A 24,510-nucleotide genomic window follows, 5' to 3' on the forward strand; every position below is an offset into this window, starting at 1 on the left:
CTGAGTGTGGGAACTGGGGAGCGAGGTAGGGAGAGCAATAAATAAATCAGAAATAAAAAGGAACTACTGATCCTTGCAACAACATGGATGGATCTTGTTATACTGACTAAAGAAGTGTTATACAAAAGAATACAGTATTACTCCGTTTTCATGAAATTCTAGAACAAGCAGAATTTATCTAGGAGACAGAGGAACAAAACAGTGGAATAGAGCAGGGCATGACTGGCAAGGATTGCATAGAAACTTTCTTTGGGGCGATGGTAAAGGTTTGGGTTATGATGCATATGCATTTTGTAAAACTTAAAGAATGGCACACTTAAGATTTGTGTTTCATTTTATGTACATTTCACTTCAAAGAAATGGAAAAAGAGCTTTAAAAAATATCACAAGGAAAACAGTGTTTTATACCCACCAGATTGGCAAAAATATTGGCAAGGAAATGGAGCATCCTGCCCTCTCTTACCCTTGCTAGTTGTTAAAGAAATTGGATCAATAATATAAAACAGTTTGTCATTATGTAGTAACTTGTGTGTATACCAACCCAGAAATTTCACTCTGAGATATAGAAACACTTGCAAAAGTACCCAGAGAAACATGCATGAGAACTGGAAAGAATTCAGATAACCATCAACAAGGGAAGGCATAAAGCGGCTGTATTCACACACACCAGATTGGGTGAATCTCATGAACACATAACAGTACTTCCAGTGTGATTCCAACCAATATAATTCCATCCAAAATCTTTCAAAATTAAACACTATATTAACTAAGGATACATAGGATAACACTATAAAGGAAAGCTAAGAGAAAAATTTAGGATCCTTGGGAAGAAGGCGTGGGAAGGAGGGTTGGAATTGGAATGGTAAAGGCCATAAAGGTGACTTCAAAGTTACTAGTAATGTTTTTTATTTTTCCCTAAGCTGGGTAGTAGGAAGATATATGTTCACTTTATTTTATTTTTTTACTTACACATATGTTAAAATATTGTTTGGTACAAAGTCAGTATTTTATAATAATTTCATGAGAAGTGAAATGTACATTTTAAAATTAAATAATCTTTTAAAAAATTCTTCATTGGTAACAATATGATATGCAAGACATAAGAAGTTGGGATATCAATAATTCAGTCATTTTTTCAAGTGTTTATCAAATGGTTGTACACAGCTTCATAGGAGTGTGACAGTGGTTAAGCCCTTATTTGGAGGCTACTGATTTGGTAACTGTATCTTAAAAATGAATTAGAAAAACTACTGAAACCTAAAATGGTTACAGTCTGATATAGGTCCTACTGCTAGTCCAGGGGCTTCTGAAGGCACGCTTACATGAATTGGAATGTCACTTGAACTGGTCATCGACCAGTCATTAAACTGCCTTTCAGTCAGGTCATGGAGAATGGCTCCCATAGTTTATTTTCTTGAAACTTAGCTATAATAAAAACTTTTAGGTTCTGTGGCTTAGCTTAGATATTACTGTTCTTCTATTGAATCTCAAACATTTCAAGGTATGTGAATATTTTTCTTTAAATCAGCCAGCCAGAAAATAAAGGTTGAACTCTGTAGCTATAATGTGGTCCTAAATTTGTAACTTAAAATTAAAAGGGCTTACCCCAACCCTTTACTCTTAATAAGTATTCAAATATTCCTATGGATGCCAGATAATAAATTCATAATGCCAGATATCCAGCAAGATGGCAGTCTGGTTGCCCATATGAAGTACTTAAAGATACCCACTTGCAATTCCAAAGCTTTATTGCTCCATTTATCACAGGAAGTGCCAGAGTTTTGAAGTATTTTGTAAGAAAACTATTCTGCTTACATCAAATCTCTTAGGAATGACCAAGGGTATTATGCCAATTTAATCCTAAATATTGAAGTTAGGATTCTAAATGACATTTAATAGTATAATTTATTTTCTATCTTAAGAAAACAAGACCTTATTCTTCCATATTGCTTTTTATTTTTAAAGCATCTGAGTGATGGTAAAAATCTAAGCTTAACAACTGTCAGATGATTTATGATGTTTCATTTATTTTTTAAAGGATTGGGGTGTCACCAGTAAGCCTATTAGAATTGTAGGTTTAAAGTTTCTCCGTTTTAAAAAAGACCAGCTGCATAAACAAGTGCGTTAGCTTTGTAATTTAATTCTATGTGATTTTTAAAAAATACTGCAAAGTACCAAAGGCAGCATTTATTCTTAGGTCATAAATACTTGTTTATGCCCCTGTCATCTCAAACTCTCAAATCCATCCCAAGACCTACTTCTTGAAATATTAATATGTTTTATCGTGTTCTTTACAACCTCAAGACGTCCCTCCTTTGTCTACGTAAATCTTGCCCTTCTTCACGGGCTGACCCAGCAAGGCTAGAATGTGGATAAACTGGATGAAGACCACTTAAAAAATGGGAATACTGCACTCAGCAATGGATAATCTAATTATCCTTGAGAACGAGCTGTAAGCACCTTGCTACTTTTTATTAAACATTTAAATTTGAGATAATTTTAAGTATACTGCAAATATAATAAATACTATGTATCTCATATACCCTTTACAGTTTTCTTAAAAACAGAGTGGCAAAAGAAAACAAGTAGGACTACATCAAACTAAAAAGCTTCTGAACAGACAGGGAAACCATCAACAAAACGAAAAGGCATCCTATGGCTAGAAGAAAATATATGATAACCACATACTCCAAAAGTAATTAATATACAGAATAAACAAGGAACTCACACAACTCAATAGCAAAAAACCCAAATAATCCAATTTAAAAATGGGCAATGAACTTGAATAAACATTTTTTGAAAGAAGACATAAAAATGGGCAACAGGGACATGAAAAGGTGCTCAACATCACTAATCATCAAAGAAATACAAATCAAAACCACAGTGTGATACCACCTTCCACCTATTAGGATAGCTGCTATCAAAAAGACAAGATAACAAATGCTGACAAGAATGTGGAGGAAATGGAACCCTTGTATGTGGTTTGTGGGAATATAAACTGGAACAGCCAGTATGGAAAACTGTATGGGGGTTCCTCAAGATATTAAAAATAGAACCACCATATGATCCAGCAGTTCTACCCTGGGAATATGTCCAAAGGAAATGAAACTGTTATCTCAAAGATGAATCTGCTCTCCCATGTTCATCGCATCATTGTTCACAATAGCCACGGTATGGCAATAGCCTAAGTATTCACCAGGGGATGAATTTATCAAGAAAATATGGTTATGTATACAATGGATATTATTCAGCCTTTGAAAAGAAGGAAATCCCGACATCTGTGGTAACATGGATGAACCATGAAGGGCATTACGCTAAGTGAAATAAGCCAGAAAGAGACAAATACTGGATGATATCATTTACATGTAGACTAAAAGAAAAAGTTGAACTCATAGAAACTGAGTGGAAAATAGAAAAGTGGTTGCCAGAGGTTGGGCTTTGGGGAGAATACAGAGAGGTTGGTAAAAGGGTGCAAAAATCTTAGTTAGATCATATAGCTAGTGGCATTAATTTGGAATGGAAAGCACCCTTCTGTTCTTAACACTGCCTCTTACAGGTCTCAAAATGATTGCCATGCAATATTAAGGAGTAAAATTCTTTTACTACTTTTAATAAGAGGGCACATCAGTATAAAAGCAGCTGCTCAGGGTAACTAGAAAATTAAAACTAAAAAATTATTTTGTAGCCCTGGCTGGCGTAGCTCAGTGGATTGAGCGCAGGCTGCGAACCAAAGTATTGCAGTTTCGACTCCCAGTCAGGGCACATGCCTGGGTTGCAGGCCACGGTCTCCAGCAACTGCACATTGATGTTTCTCTCTCTCTTTCTCCCTCCCTTCCCTCTCTAAAAATAAAAATAAATTTAACAAAAATTTAAAAAATAGTTTAAACATGTAAGAATACATAATTTTAAAAAGATTATTTCCTGAGATTTATCATATCAGGTATTAGGTTTGGACTTTGGGTTCTATCTTTTGGAAATATAAACTCTCACCTTAGAAGCAAGAACTCTGTATTTTATTCTGTTAGAAACTTTTGATGTATTTTTGGAGTCTAATTTTCCCATTGCCCAGTAAACATGGTAGTGATTTAGTAGCAGCAGCTGGATATTGTGTGTGAGATATTTGGTGTTGATTATATAATAGTCAGAACCAAAGCTAAGCATACCTTTGGATTTGTAACTTTATATAATTCAGTAATCATTATTTAAGTCATATCCACATACATATATGTTGAGAAATCTTAGTACTTTACTAAAATGGTAAGCTTTTGTATTATACAGTAGAATAAGGCAAATAACTTTATGGATTTTGCTTAAGATTTCAAATACTGTGTATTTGTTTCAGTAAATATAGATGTGCTCTTCATGATAATAAATAATACTATTTTGTGCTTTTCTCTTAAGTGTGAAAATCCAGTTATCTTCTCTAAGTATGTTGAAGAAAGTCCACAAATTTTATTTTAGAGATATTTTGGGGGAAAGCCACAAATCCAAGATTAATAAAGACATTTGATTGGATGACTGTTGCACATTGATGCAGTTGTCATAATTTCCAGATTTGCCTCATCTGGCCTGCTTTTAAAAATCTGCAGTGGATGCTCTTTCTCAAAGTATATATCATAAGTGGAGTTTTAATCATAAAGTGGTATTTTTCTTTCAGAAAGTATTTGGGCAAACTAAATTTCAGTAGTAATTGTTTGACTACATTTCACTGTGCATTTATATTCATGTTTTATTTGCAGGATGCTTTGCCATCATCTAGTTGCATTGTACCCATGAGATAGGAAATTATATTCATAAAATATAGAACAGCTATATTTATTTCTTACTTTGCTCTCTTTCAAGTTCTTCAAGGTAGATATATAAGAACAAATCCAAAGTGAGGGCTTTACTGTGCATACCTCTTACCATTTACCATTAGGGTGATATTAACTTGAATGGTGAACGGTTAAAAAGGAGAGTATCCTCCTGAATACACCAGAGCAGTGTGGGTTCTATTCTAATGCTGTAAGCAATTGAGACTTAAGAGACATATATAGAACATTCCAATAAACAAAAGCAGGATGCACATTCTTTTCAATGCATATTGATCATTCTGCAGGATATATGATCTGTTAGACCTTAAAACAAGCTTTAATAAATGTAAAAAGGATTGCAATCATATGCAGTATGTTTCTGAGCACAATGAAATACATTTAGAAGTGAATAACACAAGGAAATTTGAGAAATACATAAATATGTGGAAATTAAACAATACATTTCTAAATAGCCAGTGAGTCAAAGAAGAAATAAGAAGGGAAATTAGAGAATACTTTGATATAAATTAATCTAAAGTAATGAATTCCAAAGTTTATATGATGCAGCTAAAGAATGCAGTATTTAGAGGGAAATTTATAGCTATGAATGTTACTTTTTTTAAAAAATAGGAGAAATTTCAAATTAATAACCAAACCCTTCATATTAAAGACCTGCAAAAGGAAGAGTAAAGTAAACCAAACAGAAGTAAGAAAATAATAAAGTTTAAAGTATAAATAAATGAAATAGAGAATAAAAAGAATAGAGAAAATTGATGAAGCAAAAGTTGTCTCTGAAAGATCAATAAAATTGACAAACTTTTAGGCTGACCAACAAAAAAGAAAAAAGGAGAACATTCTAGTTACTAAGATCATCAGTGAAAGAGGGTACATTACTACCAATCTTACAGAAATAAAAGATTATAAAGGAATACTAGGAAGAATTATATATCAAAATCTTAGACAGCTAGCTAGATGAAATGGACAAGTTCCTAAAAGTCAAAAACTGCCAAAACTAAGCCAAGAAGAAACAGAAAATCCAAACCTATAATAAATAATGCAATTGAATTATAATTTTTAAAAAGTTCCCACAGAGAAAATCCCAGGTCCAGATGGCTTACTTGTGAATTTTATCAAAGATTTGAAAAAGAATTACCATATTTTTCAGACTATAAGACATACTCCCCCCGTCCAAATTTGGGAGGAATAATGGTTGTTAATGCTGCTGTTGAGTTCTGTTACATTGGTGAAATATTATGTTATTTATGTTATTAAATATTTTACCACATTTTTTGCTTCAAAATTTTTTTCCCTATTTTACTCCTATAAAACCTAGGTGCATCTTATGGTCCAGAAAATATGGGTAACACCAATCTTCACAAAGTCCTCTAAAAATTAGAAGAGGGGAAAATAATTCCAAATTAATTCTATTAATAAACCATTGGTGCCAAAACCAAAGCCTACACAAGAAAACTACAGACCAATATCCCTTATTAATGTAGATGCAAAAATGCTCAACAACATACTAGTAAACCAAATCTAGTAACATAAAGAGCATTGTAAATAAAGACTAACTGGGATATATCTCAGAAACCCAAGGTTGGTTTAACATAAAATTAATCAGTGTAAAGCCTTATATTAATAGAATAATGAACAAAAGCCATATGATCATCTTCACAAAGAAAAAGCATTTGAGAAAATCTAAGTCTTTTATCTGACAAAAACACTCAACAACCTAGAAATAGAAATTTTTTTTATTGTTGTTCAGTTACAGTTGTCCCAGTTTTTCTCCTGTTGCTCTTCTCTGTCCTGCCCCCACTTCTGCTCCCTCAGTCAAGTCCCACACTGTTGCCCATGTCCATGGGTCCTTTATACATGTTCCTTGACTAGACCCTCCCCCTTCTTTCCCCCAATATTCCACTCCCCTCTCCTTTCTGGTCACTGTCAGTTTGTTTCTGACTTCCATGTCTCTGGTTCTCTTTTGCTCATTTGTTTGTTTGTCCATTAGGTTCTACTTATAGGTGAGATCATATGATATTTGTCTTTTGCTGCCTGGCTTACTTCACTTAGCATAGTACTCCAGTTCCATCATGCTGTCACAAAAGGTAAGAGTTCCTTCTTTCTGTCTGCTGCATAGTATTCCACTATGTAAATGTATCACAGTTTTTGGATCCACTTATTTGCTGGTAAGCACTTAGGCTGTTTCCAGCACTTGGCTACTGTAAATAGTGCTGCTATGAACATTGGGGTGCATAGTTTCTTTTGGATTGGTGTTTCAGGGTTCTTAGGGTATAATCCCAGCAGTGGGATCACTGGATTGAAAGGCAGTTCCATCTTTAAATTTTTTAGGAAATTCCATACTGTTTTTCCCAGTGGCTGCACCAGTCTGCATCCCCACCAGCAATGTACCAGGGTTCCCTTTTCTTCACAACCCACTAGCCCTGGTTGTTTGTTGATTTGTTTATGATGGCCATTCTGACCAGTGTGAAGTGATACCTCATTGTGGTTTTAATTTGCATGTCTCTGATGGTTAGTGATGCTGAGCATCCTTTCATTTGTCTCTGGGTCCTCTGTATGTCCTCCTTGGAGAAGTGTCTGTTCATGACCTTTGACCATTATTTAATTGGGTTGTTTGCCTTCTTGGTGTTGAGTCATATGAGTTCTTTATGCATTTTGGAGATCAAACTCTTGTCTGAGGTATCATTGGCAAATATGTTTTCCCATACAGTTAGTTCCCTTTACATTTTACTGATGTTTTCTTTAGCTGTGCAGAAGCCTTTTAATTTGATATAATCCCAATAGACAGGAACTTTCTTAACTTGAGGAAGGGAATCTACAAAGACCCACAACTAACATACTGATCAGTGAGAGACTGAAAGTGTTCCTAAGGTTAGGAACAAGACAGGAATGTATTATTCTCTTGTCACTTATAGTGAAAGATCTAACTAGGGCAGTTAGGCAAAAAGAAAGAAAGGAAAAAAGAAATAACAGTCATCCAAATTTAAAAAGAAGTAAAACTTTATTTGCAGATGACATGATCTTGTATGTAGAAAACCTTAAGAACTCTGTTACAAAAAATAACTGTTAGAATCAATAAGGTCAGAGCTTCGGGCCAAGATGGAGATGTAGGTAGACACACTTTACTTCCTCACACAACCAAAAGAAGGATAACAACCAATTTAAAAACAAAAACAACCAGAACAGCCAGAAAATCAAACTGCGTGGAAGCCCGACAACCAAGAAGTTAAAGAAACATTCATCCAGACTGATAGAGGGGCGGAGACAGAAAACCAGGGCAGTGAGTGTGTGCAGCAAGGCAGCAGCTGGCAGACCAGGGTGGTGGCAGCAGACTGGGAGACCTCACATTCAATATTCCAGTGGCCGGGAGAAAAAACTGGGGAGTGAGACAGACCACGCGACCCAGGGTTCCAGCACAGGAAACTAAAGCCTCAGTACCTTTGGTTGTAAAAACCTGTGGGGATTCCAGCTGCAGGAGAAATTCCCAGTTTCACTGGAGAGTCCATTGGAGGGGCCCATGGGATCCTAGAACACACATAAACCCACCCACCTGGGAATCAGCACCTGAAAGGGCACAATCCACTTAATGGAAGGAAGGGAAGTGACAGAAAGCAGGGTGAGAGCCAAGCAAGTGGCATTGTTCCCTCTCTGACCCCTCCCTCACATGGAGCACCCTGAAGCAGTGACATGGGTTGCCCCACCATGGCAAATACCTAAGGCTCTGCCCCTTAAAACATAACAGGTAGGACAAGACAAAGAAATATGGCCCAAATGAAAGAACAGATCAGAGCTCCAGAAAAAGAACTAAGCAGCAAGGAGGTAGTCAACCTATCAGATGCAGAGTTCAAAACATTGGTAATCAGGATGCTTGCAGAAATAGTTGAGTGAGGTCACAAAATAAAGGAAGAGGTGCAGGCCACACAAAGTGAAATAAAGGAAAATATACAGGGAACAAACAGTGAAGGGAAAGAAACTATGACTCAAAGATTTGGAACAAAAGGAAGAAATAAACAGTCAACTGGAGCAGAGTGAAGAATCAAGAATTTAAAAAAATGAGGAGAGGCTGAGGAACCTTTGAGCCATTCCAGCAACGTTAAACATTCCAGCATCTGAATCATAGTGGTGCCTGAAGGAGAAGAAGATGAAGAGCAAGAAATTGAAAACTTATTTGAAAACATAATGAAGGAGAAGTTCCCTAATCTGGCAAAGGAAATAGACTTCCAGGAAGTCCAGGAAGCTCAGAGAGTCCCAAAGAAGTTGTTGAACCCAAGGAAGCTCACACTAAGGTACACTATATAAATTACCTAAGGTTAAAGATGAGAGACTCTTAAAAGCAACAAGAGAATAGCAGAGAGTTATCTACAAAGGAGTTCCCATAAGACTATCAGCTGATTTCTCAAAAGAAACCTTATAGGCAAGAAGGGGCTGGAAAGAAGTAATCAAAGTCATGAAAAGCAAGGACCTACAACCTAGATTACTCTATCCAGCAAAGCTGTCATTTAGAATGGAAGAGCAGATAAAGTGCTTCCCAGATAAGGTCAAGTTAAAGGAGTTCAATAATATATGAAATGTTACTATATGAAATGTTAAGGAGACTTATCTAAGAAAAAGAATATCAAAACTATGAACAATATAATGATAACAAACTCATACCTATCAACAACTGAACCTAAAAAAAAAAGCAAAAACAAACTAAGCAAACAACTAGAAGAGGAACAGAATCACAGAAATGGAGATCACATGGAGGATTATCAGCTGGGAGGTGGAAGGGAGAGAATGAGGGAAAGGGAAAGGGAAAAGAAGCACAAATGGTAGGTACAAAATAGACAGGGGGAGGTTAAGAATAGTATAGGAAATGGAAAAGCCAAAGAACTTACATGCATGATCCAAGGACATGAACTAGGGGGAGGGGATGCTGAAGGGAAGGGGGTGCTGGACAGAGGGGGGCAAAGAGGAAAAAATTGGGACCACTGTAATAGCATAATCAATAAAATATACTTAAAGAATTATTAAGGTCAGCAAGGCTGAAAGGTGCAAGATCAGTATAAATATCAATTGTATTATGTATACTGGTAGTGAACAATCTAGAAACAAAATTAAGAAAACAGTTATATTTACAATAGCCTCAAAAAGAATAAGTAGTTAGCAATAAATTTAACAAAAATTATGCAATACTTGTGCACAAAAACTTCAAAACACTGTTGATAGTAAAGACATAAATAAGTTAAAAGACATTCTATGTTCTTGAACCGGAAGACCTAACATTGTTAATCTGGTAATATCCCCAAGTTAATCAGCAGGTTTAATGTGATCTTTATAAAAATCCCAGCTGTACTCTGGCTGGCGTAGCTCAGTGGATTGAGCGCGGGCTGCGAACCAAAGTGTCGCAGGTTCAATTCCCAGTCAGGGTACATGCCTGGGTTGCAGGCCATGGCCCCCAGCAACCGCACATTGATGTTTCTCTCTCTCTCTCTCTCTCTCTCTCTCTCTCTTTCTCCCTCCCTCCCCTCTCTAAAAATAAATAAATAAAATCTTTAAAAAAAAAAATCCCAGCTGTTTTGCAGAAGTTGACATGTTCATCCTAAAATTCATGTGGAAATTCAAGGGACCCATAATAGCCAAAATAGTCTTTAATTAGAAAAGAAAGAAAGACACACTTCTCAATTTCTAAACTTACTACAAAGCTATAATAAACCAAAGGGGATACACACACACACACACACATACACAGAATAGAATTAAGAGTCCAAGTAAATCCATACATTTATGGTAAATTTATTTTCACCAAGGGTGCCAAGACAATTCAGTGGAAGAACAGTCTTGTCAACCAATGGTCTGCAAATGACTGGATATCCACATGTAAAAGAATGAACAAGGACTCCTACCCCACAGTATATACAAAAAAATTAACTAAAAATGGATCTGAGACATAAATGTAAGAGCTAAAACGAAAACTAAGGAAAACATAGGCTGAAATCATTATGACCTTGAATTAGGTGATGGTTTCTTTGATTGCTATGAAAAGCACAGTAACATAAGTTGGACTTCACCAAAGTTTAAAACTTTTGTGCTTCAAAGGATACCATCTAGAAAGTGAAAAGACAACCAACAAAGGGGAGAAAATATATGCAAATCATGTATCTGCTAAGGGACTTGCATCAAGAATACATAAAGCACACTTGTACAACTCAGCTGCAACCAGAAAACCCAATTTAAAAATGGGCCAAAGACTTAATATATATTTGTCCAAAGAAAACATACAAAATGGCAGGGAGCACATGGAAAGGCGTTCAACATCATTAGTCGTTAGAGAACAGCCACAATGATATAACACTTTGCACCCATTAGGACAGACAAAAAATGTTTAGTAAAGATACATGGAAATGGAAACCTCATAAGTTATTGGTGGGAACACAAATGGACAGCTGCTTTGAAAATCAGTTTTGTAATTCCTTAAAGGATTAAGTATAGAGTGATTCTATCACTCAGCCTGTACCTGTATGGAATGTACCTATTCTATTTCTAGGTATATGCTCAAGAGAAATTAATGTCCACACAAAATGTGTACACACATGTTTTCAGCAGCATTAATCATAGCAGCCAAAAGGTGGAACAACCCAAGTATCCACCAACTGATGGAAAGCTAAACAGAATGTATATTCATGTGATGGAATATTATTTGGCAATAAAGGAATGAACTGCTGATACATGCTGTAATGCTTCTGGGCCTTGAAAATATTAAGCCAAGTGAAAGAAGACAACAAAAAGCCATATATTGTATAATTTCATTTATATGAAGTTTTCAGAGTAGGCAAGTCTACAGAGATAGAAAGTAGATTAATGATTTCTAGTGACATGGAGAAAGGTAAGTAGTAACTAGCGTGAGGTTTCTTTTTGGGATGATGGATAATCTGAAAGTAGATAGTGGTGATAAATGTGTAGCTTTGTGAATATACTAAAAAACACTGAACTGTATACTTTAAAAGGATGAATTTAGGGTATAGGAATTATATAACCAGTTTAAATACTGACTGAGTTCCTATGTGTTCTGTTATTGTGGCAGTTGCTTAGGGTACCTTATGAACACCAAGAGATGTGAATCGTGCCTTCTGGAACTTCTTGTCTGTTGGGGGTAATTAGCATCATCTAAGTAAAATTACAATTATGGTAAATACTCTAAGGGAAAAGAGCTAGGGTTCACTGAGATTATTAACATGGGTGTGTGAGCCAGACTAGGTCAGAGACAGTTCTCATAAGGAGGTGGTATTGCCCTGAGATACAAAGGGTGAATCCAGGTTAATTGAGAAGAAAAGCAGCATTACAGGGAGGGGGGCAAGCATTTATAAAGACTCCATCTGCAGACCCAAGTATGTTCAGAAAACTGGAGAAAAGCTAGTGTGATTGGGACACAGAAAGTGAGAGTGGGGAGTACAGGGAGAAACTGAGAAACAGGCCAAGACTGGACTGTGCGATAATACCTCACGGACCCGTCATAGCTCTTAGTGGTTTTCTGTCTGAGGTGGCATGTTCTAATTTTTATTTAGAAAACATCACTGTGGCTGTGTTGGTGAGAGAAGGAGCAGGAGGGGAAGCAGTAAAAGGGTATTCAGTGGTTCCTTCAGGAAACGACATAGCAGCTGCCACCAGGGAGTTGGCAGCAGAGATGAATAGAAATGGACGTGTCTGAGGGCTTTTTAGAAGACAGCACCGACATGACTTGATGCAAACCTAAATCTGGGAAGTGAGGGAGCAGAGGGGTAAGGCAGGACTCCCAGATGCTGGACTTTTGAAAGTAAATGGGCAAGAGGACAAGTTCTAAGCCAGAGATTTTCCTTCAGTATATACTTTGTTAGGAAGAACTTCAAGTAACACGAGTGCTTTTCTTTTCTTAAAAAAAAATTTTTTTAATAGAGAGCTAAGGAGAGAGAGAGAGAGAGAGACATTGAATTGTTGTTCCACTTTATTTATGCACTCATTGGTTGATTCCTGTTATGTGCCCTGACCGGGGATGGACCCCACCACCTTGGCATGCCAACACTATGCTTTGGCCGGATGACCTACCTGGCCAGGACTGAGAGCTTTTCTTTTTTTCCCTGTTGACAAATAGTTCTTTCTTACCAAAGCAGTCAAACATAATATAGAACTATATAATTCACTGTAGCAAACATTTTGGGGAATCAAAAGAAAAAATTGAGAAAACTAGACTTTTTTTTTATATTTGCCAGATGAATATTTCTCTGGGAGTCTCTTTTGTCCTAATCTACATCCTCAGTGTCTTACTGTCATGTACTTGGCCTTGCCCATGATCCCCAGTGCTGTAGAGATCATCTGCCATTTAAGTTTCCTCATTTTGATGTTAAGTAATACTAATAGATTCTAAAATAATTTTCTGGCAGGTAACTACCTTCCAATGAGGAATAACTGGAATGAATTCAGATTTAGTAATTCTTATTTCCTTGGCTAGCCAAAATCTTAACATGTCAAGTTCTTCAAAGAGGTTTTTATTCTGGATTTATTTAGAGTGATAGTGTTTTATTATAATTTCTAAAAGCCAAGTTAGCGATATAAGGCTACACTGAAATAAATTTTTATCTTTCCCCTAAATTTTTTTCAACCGATCCTTGAGGAGTTAGTTAGTGGGTATCCACTTGGATTTGGAAAATCTGCACACAGAACCAGCTGTCCAGTAAAGACCCGGCAAAGAACACAGGTCATGCAGATGGGTTGTGATTTAGATTAAACTGTGTCTGTTACAGGAAAGGTGTCCTTATAACTGTTTTGTTGCTAATGTACCAGTAATAGACAAACATTTCAAATCTATAAATGTCATTTGGGTAAACAAAGCTTGAGGCAAATTTAAATTAGGAAAGTCAAGAGTCACTTAGAGAAAATCACAGTGACCTGCGTTTTGCAACCCTGTTATGGGGCATTTTCACTAGGTGTGTTCCCATGAGCTCACTCACTCACATGGGAGGGAGTCAGGGACTGTTGTTCCTAATTTCTCCCTTAGAACACCAAGGGTTGCAATTATTTGAATCAAGCTTCCATTTTTATTATTGTCAATGTAGGCTCAATCTAAGGATTAGCTCTTTTTGGATAATCATTAATTCTATTACATTGTTTTCTGTCTGTGCTTATTCTATTATATGTTTTAATTTCTGAGAATTGCCATTTGAAATGGGAACTTTAAAAAAAGAAAGGGGAAATTTTTGAGGTTCGAGGCAGGTGTGGTTAAAAGCAGAACCCATTTCCTGTCTCCAAGCCTCAACTCCAACATTTATTAGTGCTGTGAGCTTAGGTGAGTTACCTAACCTCTCTGTACGTAAATGGTGGTCATAAAATACCCATCGATAGGCTGCGGTGAGAAATAAATTAGCACACACTTAAAATGCTTAAAACCTTGTTTACAACATAGTAAGCTCAAAATTTGTGTTAGTCACTGCCCCTGTTGTTAGACCAACACAATAACTCTCCAGCTCCCACCTAAAAATTAAGATAAGTCCGTTTGGGTTACTGTTGACTTTGTTTGTCATTTGGACTTTTTTTGGTGGAGTGAGGACAAGGTTACACTGCCAGTAAGTGGTGCAAACCAGGTTTGCTGAAGAGTTGGTTTAGGCCAGGAAATAGTGAACTGGCCCTCAAACCGAGTTGGGCCTGCTTTGACATGGCTGGAGAGCTAGGAATGGAGCTTACATTTCTAAATTACTGGGGGGAAATTCAAAAGGAGATGGTATTTTGTGACACATGAGAATTATATACAATTCAGGTGTTAGTATGCATAAATAAAAATGTTTTCTTGGTACATACCACATGTGGCCGTTTCCATGGCGCGTGGCTGCTCTGTGCCACTGCAGCAGAAGAGAGCGGCTGTGACAGAGTCCATAGGGCCCACAGCACTGACAATACTCACTGGATGGCCTTTCCAAGGAAGTTTCCGAATGCCTGGCTTGTGGGGCCGTTCCGCTGATCGAATGAACCCACTCATGCCTTTTCCTCTGTCCTGCTCTGACAGAAGATACAAGCTTTCGCCAGAAAGTATATGACTGGTGCCACGGGGAACAAGACTTATCAGATCACTGTGTAATGTATATAAATGTCAACCACTGTGTGTACACCTAAAACTAATATAATGTTGAATGTCAACTGTAACTGAAAAAAATTTAAATAGTACTAATTACCAAAAATTCTAAAAAATGAAAACATATGACTTTAATTAGCCATGTGGCAGAAAACTTTTGTTTTGGTTTAAAAAGTGTGTCTTTCCACTTTGGTTTAATTCTGTTGAAACTGAATACAAGTTCATGAGCAGATTTAATTCAACTGTAGTAGATTGCATAAGTGTAGACATGCCAAAAAGCCATACATAGTCAGTAAAGAATATTAAGACTTGGGTTTCTTTCAAGAATTGTCAGAATGAAAGTCTGGCTGTGTATGTGTATGTGTGTGTGTTCAAGGGTATTTACCATCTCATAATTCTATTTAAAAGCTTCTTAATATAAAATGAATTCTGAAACAATCTGCTAATAAGATGATTTTTTCAATAATAACATACCTTGCAAATATAGTGTTGTAATTCAATTTCAGAAGTTACTTGTGGATATTTTTTTCAAGATTTTGTGACTCAGAGCCTAATACTTATAAGACAGGCAGAGCTCTGGAGGCTCTTAGCAATTTTGCATAGAGAACACATGCTTTCATCTCATCAGACCAATTGTTTAGGCAAATAACTTTTTCTTCTATCCTTACGCTGTTTTTAACTATGATGTAGATATCTTTTGTGTGGTTGGTTACATAATCTTTATTTAGGATCTGTTTTGCTTGAATATCTGTAAATCTTGTAGCTCCTTTTGTTCAGGTTTATATCTTTCAAAGTACTTTCATCAGATACTTCTGGAAGACTTCTTCCCTCTGTGACCTGGGGCTAATGGGAACAAGACAGACTTGGAACCTGCCCATGTGGAACTTTTTTGAGTCTGTCAGAAAAGACAGACATCAGATTAATATAAGTATGATCAGTGTTGGGAAAGGAGAATTAAATTTTGCAATATGGACATAGACTAAGAGGACCTAACCTAGTCGGAAGAAGTCACAGAATATTGTTTCTTTAGAAAAAAAATTTTTATTTTGTGCTGATTTTGAAAATTCATCCTTAGCTAAAGGTCTATTACTAAGCTGAAATTATTTTGAATTTAACAAAGGTATTAAAACAAGAATTTGTAAAAGATTGTATTTATTTATTTTTTTAGAGAGATGGGAAGGGAGGGAGAAAGAAAGAGAAACATTGATGTGTGAGAGAGATATCCACTGGCTGCCTATCGCACGCCCCCATACCCCCTGTCGGGGACCTGCCCTGCAGCCCAGGTATATGCCCCGCCCAGGAACCAAACCTATGACCCTTTGGTTCATAGGCTGGTGCTCAGTCCACTGAAGGCAAAACACCAGCCAGGGAAAAACAAGAATTTTAAGGAATTACATCTAATGTCCATCTTCTTGAGGTAGGCACAATGTATTTAATTGCTTTTTATTGACAGACAAAAATGGTTAACTGATGAACTGTGTGCATTTGATTTTTACAGAAAATTATTTATTGAGACAAATGGTCACCATGAATTTGGAATGAGGAAAATACAAAAAGCGAAAGACTACCATTTAATTCAGTCACTTACTACTTGAAAATCAAAATATCTGTCTGTCCTTCTTGAACAAAAACGTTTTTAACATAGATTCTGAGTAGGGTATTTTTCGGTTTCTTTTAGAACAGTTACTTATTTTTTTTAACATAAAAATAGATCTGTATGTACAGTTGACCCTTGAACAATGTGGGGGTTAGGGGCACTGACCCTCCCCTACACAATCAAAAATCTGCATATAAGTTTTGACTCTTCCAAAACTTCACAACAATAGCTCACTATTGACTGAAGTCTTACTGATGATACAGGCCACCAATTAACTGTCTATGTTATAGGTATTATATATGGTATTCTTGTGATAAAGTTAGAGGAAAGAAAATTTTATTAAGAAAACCCTAAGGGAGAAAAAAATACATGTACAGTACTGTACTGTATCAATGCTGTAAGTTTTTATCACCTATTTACAGGATGAACCATCTGCCAGTACTTATAATAATATTGCCTATATGATATAAAACACTGTAGATGTTATACATATTACTAACACAATAAAAGTGAAAAGATAACATGAAAAAATTTATATTTATTTATGGATATAACAATTCATGTGTTAATAACAGAAAAAGTAATATGATGGCTTGACGTAGCCTAGTGTAATCAATCCAATTGCTTCATAGTAGTAAGGAAATCTCCAAAAATTTTCCAGTATGTTTATTGAAAAATGTCTGCATATAAATGGGCCCACATAGTTCAAACCTGTGTTGTTCGAGGGTCAACTGTATGCACACACTCACATGTACACACATATACACCATGTACAGAAATAAAGGGCAACTTCCACCAGCCCAAGTACCACAGGTAGTCACCCTTGACTTAAAGACAGGTGTACCCTCTGTTGCACAGTTTGCTTCACTTAAGATTATTTTGTGGACATCTTTTCCTCCAGCCTTTATTGAGAACCTCCTGTGTCTCTAGATCTGCTTCGGTATTCTTGTCCGTATCTCTGATAATGTTTTTTTAAGTAATTCATTCTAGAAGGTAAGATACTCCAAAGGTTTACAAAAAAGGTTACAGTGGAAAGTTAATTTCCCTTCTAAATGTGCCTACTGATTCTCCTCTTAGCAAATTCTTATTCTTTAAAATTGTCCTTTTATTTTAGATGACTTTATTTAGTTAGACTGAATTAATACCCTTCCCAGTCATTTATAGGGAAACCAAATGCTTAATGAATTTATAGTAGCAACCACTTTATTTTGTAGTGTCTTAAAGATTGTATACCAAAATGAGAAAAGATTTGTCAATAATTGTATTTGTTTTGGATTTCATGCTATGTGAGTGTTAGAGAATATAATCTGTAGGTGTACAATCTGCAGCATTTTCTATACTTACAGTGTAATTGAAAGTTCTCAAGAGAAGCCCCGCAAGGCCCTGCATGCCCCAGAGCTCTGCCTACCAGCCCCCCCCCACCCCCACCCCGATGCCTGCCTGCTCGTCTCGCTGTCAGCATTGTAAATACAGACCCCATGCTTGGGAAGCCCAAGAATACATGCCCTTGCTCCTTTAATCTCAAAGCTAATTGAAGGGTTTACAGCCAATCTCTGGCATGCCTACAATTGTTTTTATCTGGAACCACTTAAATTAATTTTATTCCCTCAACTCTGAGCCTGGGGAGGAAGGGCGGCAGTGGCTGAAGTGGAGTGGCAGTGCACTGAGGGGAGTGGCGTGGGGGGACTCACCGCTGCCTGAGCCACCTGGGAGCCGAGAAGGTGTTATGTAGTGCAGTATTTTCCCTGTGACTCTGGGTCTTTTGTCAGCTGCTAATATTAAAGTAGTGTGAACAAAGAAACTCCCTGCCTCTCTGGTACACTGGCCAGAGAACATGGGGTGATTCGTGTTTGGGGGAATAGAAAGTAGCTATGTTGATAGCCTGTGTCCTGAGGAGCCCTCGGCTGAGATTTCCTGCTTACAGGCAATATTTACTTTCGTACAAATTATGTTCCTCAAAAATATACACAGAAGTTAAGTGTGTAATGCTAGATAAGAAAATACTCTATCACCTAGTAAAACTAGTAAAACCTATACAGTACCTTAATGTGTCATTTCTTTTAACATAGATACATGTCTAGTATAAATATTGTATATTTTGTAAGGATTCTTTAATTTTATTTTTTTCTAGTGGAACACATATATGCTTGGCTAAAGTCCATTGTGCTTCCAATAAAGATTAAAGATTTGTCCTCTTAAAACATCCTGATTGATTGCCATTTTTGCCCAGAACTATGTTGTTTACAAGACCAGTGCTTTTTAGCACTAGTACAATCACATTTACTTTTTAAAAATTATGGTAAAAAAAAACCACACAACAGAATTTATTATCCTGTTTTTAAGTTGAGTAGTGTTAAGTATATTCATGTTGTTGGTGCAACCCATTTCTAGGATTTTTTCATCTTATAAAACTGAAACTTTACCCATTCAACAACCAATTCCATTTTTCCCTCCTGGCAGCCTCTGGCAACCCCAGTTCTACTTTCAGTGTCTCTGAGTTTGACTACTGTCAAATAGTCAAATTGTAGATACATCATGTAAGTACTATTGTAGATATATAAGTACAGTCACAGAGTACTTGTTTTTTGGTGACTGGATTATTTTACTTAGCATAATGTCTTCAGGGTTCATGTATGTTTTAGCGTGTGTCAGAATCTCCTTTCTCCTCAGGGCTGAACAGTATTCCACGATATATGTCTAGTACCTTTTGTTTACACACTCATCTATTGATGGACACTTGGGCTGCTTCTCAGCTATTCTAAATAATGCTACTATGAACATGGCTGTACATTTATCTCTTTGAAATTTTGCTTTTATTTTTTTATATATCCCCAGATAGAATGGCTGGATCATATGATAATTCTATTTTTAGTTTTTTGAGAAACCACCATATAGTAGCACCATTTTTCACTCCCACCAACAGTGCGTACAGGTTCCAATTTTTTCACATCCTCGCCCACACTTTTTAATGGTTTTTTGATAGCATCCATCGTAATGAATATGAGGTGATATCTCACCATGATTTCCGTGTGCATTTCCCTAATAGTAAGGGATATTGAGAGTTTTTTGTTTTTTTTTTAAAGATTTTATTTATTTTTTTTTTAGAGAGGGAAGGGAGGGAGATAGAGAAACATCAATGTGCAGTTGCTGGGGGTTATGGCCTGCAACCCAGGCATGTACCCTGGCTGGGAATCGAACCTGGGACACTTTGGTTCCCAGCCCGCGCTCAATCCACTGAGCTACACCAGCCAGGGCGAGAGTTTTTTTATATGTGTGTTGACCATTTCTTTATCATCTTAGGAGAGTTGTCTATTGAAGTCCTTCGCCCATTTTTAATCAGACTATTTGTTCTTTTCGTTGTTGAATTGTAGGAGTTCTTTACATATTCTGGATACTACTGCCGTATCAGAAACGTGATTTGCAGACATCTCCTACCATGCTGCAGATTGTCTTTTCACTCAGTTATTTCCTTTGATGCACAGAAGGTATTTTTTTAATGCAGTACAGTTTGTCTATTTTCACTTTTGTTGCCTGTGTTTTTGCTAGTGACCATCTTATCTTCCAAATACCTAAAGCAATTTGAGTCTTGCAAACCTAAGCAGAAAAAGAACCTACTGAGATATTCCCCACCCCTTTGTTTTCTTTTAGGCTTAAATAAATTGCAATCGTTAAAAGCTAGTCCTAAAACAGGAGAAATATTAGACAACAAAAAACAAGCAAAAACAGATATGACTCTTGGCGGAGCAGTCCACCCGCGTCAAGTATTTACAAGCTTTCTGGCAGATACAGCACTCCCTGAACAAAGATTCCACATACGCTTATTAAGCTTTTTGGTTAAGCTTTAGGTGAGTGAAATTCAGGTTTTTGAGTGGTTACTGGCTTCTACTAGCCCTCTAGTGCTGGGATCCCCAACCCTGCCTAGCAGGAACCAGGTCGCACAGCAGGGGTGAGCTTGAAGTAATGTGCTCCCATCATCCTGAAACCATCCCCCACCCTGGTCCGAGGAAAAATTGTCTTCCACAAAACCGGTCCCTGGTGCCAAAATGGTTGGGGACCACTGCTCTAGTGAATCATTTTGCTATCTGAGAGGATGCTGTAATCTTATTTGGGAAGGTTTATTCATTAACAAAAGGTACCAAAATAAATTTAGCTAGGGTCACTGTGTTTAATTTAATAGTATTACAATAATTGGTTTCAGATTTGCCTTCCTTCCCAGAGGACAAGATTTTTTTAGTTTTTTGATGCCTATTTAAAGCATGAGAATGACAAGAAAATTAATGTCATGACCTTTATAGCTTGTTTATGGTTTTTCCATGTGGTACCCTAAAGGACTTAAGGAGTAGTGTACATTTAAAATAAACCACTTGGTCTGAACATGTAAAAATTGAGCTAATTGGGTTCACCCGATCTTCAGCTGGTAGCCCCTCAGTCAGGACACTTTCTTTTTAGACAAAGGGGCACCACTATAAAATTATCTATTAAGTTATACTATGTGTTCTATAATTTCTTCAAGATAAAAACATTTGTATAAGCCTAGTTTTTAAAATATGCAGAATTTTTTCCTCCTTTTTTTAAAAATCTGGATGTCTTTTTCAATTAGGAAATCACTTTGTCTTTCCATTGTCATGGCCAGAATGTGCTGACCCAAACGACCGGGCCTGCTCTGTGACGCTGGTGCACACTTTCTCTGGGGGCCCCTGGGCAGCCCCACCGTCTCTCGCACCAACTCTTTTCCCTTTCCCCGTCTGTCAGGGACTTCCCATAAACAACCACCCTTCTGATCCTTGAGATCGACACTTGTTTTTTACTTTATTGTCAGGGTTTCTATGTTTCAGCAAAGAGCAGTGTTTGCATACTCAGCTGAAGTTGAGAAAAATATCCAGGCATGCCGGAATTTGTGAAGCTTTTCAATAGTTGATTGAAAAATTCCTGTGGCAATTTTTGTAGATCGTGGTTTTGAGGCACTCTCATGCTTTGGCGAATAAATCAGTATAACTTCATTGAATCAAAATTTGGCAATATCTATAAAAATTTTAAATCAACCCAGATAAACCTTATACATGTCAGCAAAGATGCATGAATAAGAATGCACACTGCAGCTTTGTAAGAGCAAAAAGCTGAGAACAACCTCATTGTCAGCAGGTGAATGATTACTAAATTGTGGTTCCATGCAATGAAATACTCTACAGTCTCTATAAAGAATTAAGAGGATCCATAAGTGCTGATATGGCAAGCTCTTAAAAATATATTAGTAAAAAAAAGGTAGTATGTGTAATCTACTCTGATTAGGAGAGAAGAGAAAGGGGGGTAGAGCATTTACGAGGTCCAGAAGGTCCAGAAAGTATCCAGCCGTGTAATATGAAAAATAAAGACATTTAGTGAAGAAGATAGAAGATACACAGAACATTGCACATAGGATGAATCTTCCTCAGCCCCCTTCAGAGTAGACACCTTGGGTGTCTCACACAGTTCTCCCAGTTGCCATGAGCTGCTGAGTTGTATTTTCCTGGATCTCATTGATGATCTGAAATCTCTTCCCTTTCAAAGGTGATTTTAGTGTTGGAAAAAGCCAGAAGTCCCAGGCCATCGAATATGAGCCGTGGGGGGGCTGAGCCACCTGGGCGACTTGATGTTTTGTCCACAAGCTCTGCATGAGACTTGATGCATGAGCAACCATGTTGTCATGATGAAGTTGCCCCACCAGTAGCTGCAGCCTTCTGAATCATCCAAATAGTGTACTGAGAGGAATGTTCAACCTTAATGCAAAATTTGATGCAGATTTGTTGTTCTACTCACTCATTTTGAATGCGACAGCCACACAGTACACATGCTCACTCACGGACATCTACTGCTCCCACTAACTAGTACAGTGAAGTCGTCGTTATTCACACATGCACATTTCAGTCCACTCTCCTTGGCTGCCAGCTTACACTGATACCATGCAAACTGTTCTTGTTATATTAACAATGGCTGGACTTTTTACAGACAGACGTCGTACCCATACATGTTCATTGGTAAACACACAGACGACTGTTTCTGACAGTATACCCACAAAGGCACTAAGAGTTGTTGCCTTCGAGGAGGGGAGTTGGTGTTATAGAATAAGAGGGAGGTGTGTACATTTTTATTTAGCTTTCTCCATGTTCGAAAGAATCGTTTTATGGTAACCTAAGTGTTAGATAAATGCCATCGGGGACATGGAATTTTTTTAAATGTAGGTAATACTGAAAAGGTAAATCTGTGATTAGAGTGCTCTAGGGAAAAGCTGAAGGTTTGAATTATTTTAAAAAAGGAAGAAAAATTACCAGAATCATTCATTAAGTGGCACACACCTGCAAGAACATGAAAAATGTAAAGCATGGATGAAGTTAGCAGGAAATAGAGCAGTGTTTTTTTTTTAATTGAACAGTCATTGTAAAGCTAATTGATGGGATTTTAATTTAATGCAGAAATTTTAGTAAAGAAGGAAAAAGCTAGAGATGCAAGCAGAGCTAAGAGAAAAGTGGACCATAGTGGCCATGTTGTGAGGAGGTTAGAGTGGAAGCAGAAAGTAGAGTTTGTTGAAAGTCCACTGGTTGGTCTCTGGTGATGAAACCAAAACTCTTTTGGTGCTTGGCCTCAGGTAAGCTTTAAGAGAGGAAATGAGCCCTGGCTGGTGTGGCTCAGTGGATCAAGTGCTGGCATGCAAACCAAAGGGTCGCCGGTTCGATTCCTAGTTGGGGCACATGCCTGGGTTGTGGGCCAGGTCCCCAGTAGGGGGCACACAAGAGGCAACCACACATTGATGTTTCTCTCCCTCTCTTTCTCCCTCCCTTTCCTTCTCTAAAAATAAGTTTTTTTTAGATTTTTAAAAAAGGGGGAAAGGAAAGTCTTTATAAAACAGAATAACATTGCTAACCTTAGAGTTTTGCTAGCATGAAATGAGCTTTAAAAATGTAGAGCCTTGTGACACAAATTAATAGTCAACAAATGTTAATTATTATTATGTGATTCATTATGTTGGAAAACCAAATGTTCCTTAATAACATTTAGTCAACTACTGAAAAAAAAAGAAAAAGAGAGGAAAGGAATGTCAGGAATCCAAAATGATGTTACATCAATTTTCTGTTAACCTGCTTAGCTTAAAGATGATTTTGTGTCAGACTGTAGACCAGTTAGCAGTAATGAATCAAATTCAAACTGATTGAAACACTGGCAGCCAGAATGAAGGGGAAAAATAATGAAGATTCACAATCTGTATTTATATCATGGACATGTAAATGACAGCCTCTTTATTTTGTGGTGTTTATTTTCCTCCCGAGTGTTATCTGTTACCCAGTGGTACAATTCTTTTTTGAAATGTTTTTGTCTTCATCATGATGGTAACCTCATGGCCTGATTGACTTCTTCATTCTTTTAAGCATTGAAAAGCCAGGCAGGAAATCCCAAGGATGCTTGTGTTTAGTGTAGAAAGAACCAAATATTTGTCTTATACTTGTTTGTTCTGCATTTGAATAAATAAGAAATGGAAAGGTACTTGTGTGTTAAAACTTGCCTAAACCTTGGGTCTTTCTTGACTTAACTAAAAGGCACAGGGACCATTTAGTGGAAAAGCAGCATTGTCCACAAATTGGGTTTATAGTTCACGTTGGAAATCATTGTTTCCTGGGACTTGTTACCTGTGGGTAGTGACACCTGAAGCACCCTTATTTTTGAAAAGCCCCAGGCCTGAGTAGAGAAATGGAAGAAACTAGGAAAGGTTTTACATTTGCATAAGAGAATTTTAAAATCACCTTAGGAGTGACTCAGTCCCTCTAAAAATACAGCCAGGCAATTGGTAGAGATCAAAGGAAATTCATTGCTGAAAAAATTAACTTAGTGTTCTGTCACTTTAAGTTATGGAACAGTACAGCAATGGCATAATTAATAAGACATTGCTTCACATTTCAAAATTACTATTCATTAAAAAATGATTTAGAATTTTAGAAACTTACCTAGAAAATAAATATTTAAATGGTATGAAAAGCACTAGATGGAACTGTGCAAGT

At 37.0% G+C, this 24,510-nt stretch overlaps 1 protein-coding gene across 23 annotated transcripts in view; it reads left to right on the plus strand.

Moving 5' to 3' along the window:
* The window catches only part of ZNF438 (zinc finger protein 438), a 170,553-nt gene that overhangs the window by 104,921 nt on the left and 41,122 nt on the right, over positions 1-24,510 (plus strand). Inside the window, exon 1 of one of the 23 annotated variants that reach the window (XM_045857841.1) lies at positions 20,251-20,328. The exons of the other annotated variants lie outside the window; for them this stretch is intronic. The gene's annotated coding sequence lies outside the window, so the exon portion shown is untranslated. Of the gene's footprint in view, positions 1-20,250; positions 20,329-24,510 lie in introns of those variants that run through there. 23 annotated transcript variants of the gene reach the window in all.

The sequence above is a fragment of the Phyllostomus hastatus genome, unplaced genomic scaffold (assembly GCF_019186645.2).
Source record: "Phyllostomus hastatus isolate PE091 unplaced genomic scaffold, TTU_PhHast_1.1 phas_scaffold_1674, whole genome shotgun sequence".
In the NCBI taxonomy this organism is placed as follows: domain Eukaryota; kingdom Metazoa; phylum Chordata; class Mammalia; order Chiroptera; family Phyllostomidae; genus Phyllostomus; species Phyllostomus hastatus.